Source organism: Aplysia californica, unplaced genomic scaffold (genome assembly GCF_000002075.1).
Source record: "Aplysia californica isolate F4 #8 unplaced genomic scaffold, AplCal3.0 scaffold00384, whole genome shotgun sequence".
In the NCBI taxonomy this organism is placed as follows: domain Eukaryota; kingdom Metazoa; phylum Mollusca; class Gastropoda; order Aplysiida; family Aplysiidae; genus Aplysia; species Aplysia californica.
Window position 1 is genome coordinate 523,390 of NW_004797654.1, and position 1,567 is coordinate 524,956.

At 41.7% G+C, this 1,567-nt stretch overlaps 1 protein-coding gene across 3 annotated transcripts in view; it reads right to left on the reverse strand.

Moving 5' to 3' along the window:
• The window catches only part of LOC101860832, a 182,114-nt gene extending 180,958 nt beyond the window's left edge, over window positions 1–1,156 (reverse strand). For all 3 annotated transcript variants that reach the window (XM_035971137.1, XM_035971136.1, XM_035971138.1), the window contains exon 1: window positions 1,058–1,156. The gene's annotated coding sequence lies outside the window, so the exon portion shown is untranslated. The remainder of the gene's footprint in view (window positions 1–1,057) is intronic.
• Between the last annotated feature and the right edge of the window lie 411 nt (window positions 1,157–1,567).

A 1,567-nucleotide genomic window follows, 5' to 3' on the forward strand; every position in this document is an offset into this window, starting at 1 on the left:
TCTGTCTCTCTCTGTCTGTCTGTTTGTCTCTCTCTCTCTCTCTCTCTCTCTCTTTCTCTCTCTCTCTTTCTCTCTCTCTCTCTCTCTCTCTCTCTCTCACACACACGCACGCACACATACACACTACACAAACAAGCACACAGACAAAAACCCTCCCACAATGGAATTAATATTATCATTACAACAGAAGACAGATGTACCATATACATACAGTACAAAAAGATATATTTTCAACTCCCGAGAAACAATCCATAAAACCCTCGGAGTAACTGATAAGAAAGCACCAAGGGAATCCAGAAAAGCAATAACAAAAATTATGATAAAAACATAAGGAAATCACAAGCACCACCACACGACATCAAAACAACCACTAAAGTCACCATCATCACATCCACCTTCTCGACTACATTATTAACAATTTATACAAAAAACCCAAGGCTAGCAACAAAATTCTCCATCAAAATCAATCAATAGATTCTTTGAAAGACAAAGGCGGGTGGTTTGAGGACACCGTTTGTGAGTTTTACTTTTCTCTCTCTCTCTCTCTCTCTCTCTCTCTCTCTCTCTCTCTCTCTCTCTCTGTCTCTCTCTCTGTTGTTTCAATGCTCTTGCATTATGTTTTCCCTGCACTAAAATGTTATTATAATCGTTATAAAATATATGTGCTTCTCTTTATACTTGAAATAAAACAAAAGAGCACGCCAACACAAATCAACATACAGTCTTTCTATCTGGACTACCCACAAATATCTAGAAATGCAATTTTAGAAGTTTTACATCCTGATCGACACAATTTAGATCATTCAGGAGTCGGGCTGCTTCTACTTCGCCTGTCAGGAAAAACCAGGGTTGATACTCGATAGAAATTCCCTCTGCATGGGCATCGAACATACATCTCCTGTGTGCGACTGAAAAGCACCAAGCTGTTATACCACAGGCATGGGTATCCATGCCCCTTTCTTTACCAAAAAAAAAGGACCTTCAACTTGAAAGGAACAAAAGTACTTACTGGAGAGAAGATGAAAAAAAACAAACAAGGGAAGACACCGCTACTCACCTTCACTTGAGCCTTAGTCTTGGCCTCCTGAAGTCAATACTCCGCGAGACGCATTAACACGTCTGTTCAAGGCAGAGTCGCCTTCCCTTCGCCGTGACATTCTCGCCTCTCAGTGCAGGAGAGCGGCACAACTCGCGAGACAAGGGGGAGTAATCGAGGACACCGTTCTGGCATCCGGCCAATCGCAGAGCGGAGACCCTCATATCCCCAGACGGTGATTTCGTGAGCGATTACTTTCGCCCTGTCTGCTGTGATGTGTAGAACATGCCCGTGTGTTTTGGGATGTTTGTTGTCGTGTCGTTGAGCTAGATGAAAAACAATACGATGTTTTACTCTTTAACTCTTCTTCTACGAATCCAGAATCGTTGATATGGCGTTCATTTTCTTTTTTTCCCTTTATTCCTTTTTGGTTCTTGATGCTTTAAACCTCTCCCTATGCCAAGCCACAATTGTTTATGTCACCCCATCATTTGTTCTTCCTTTTCTTTTTCATGCTTGAAAAAGCCTCTT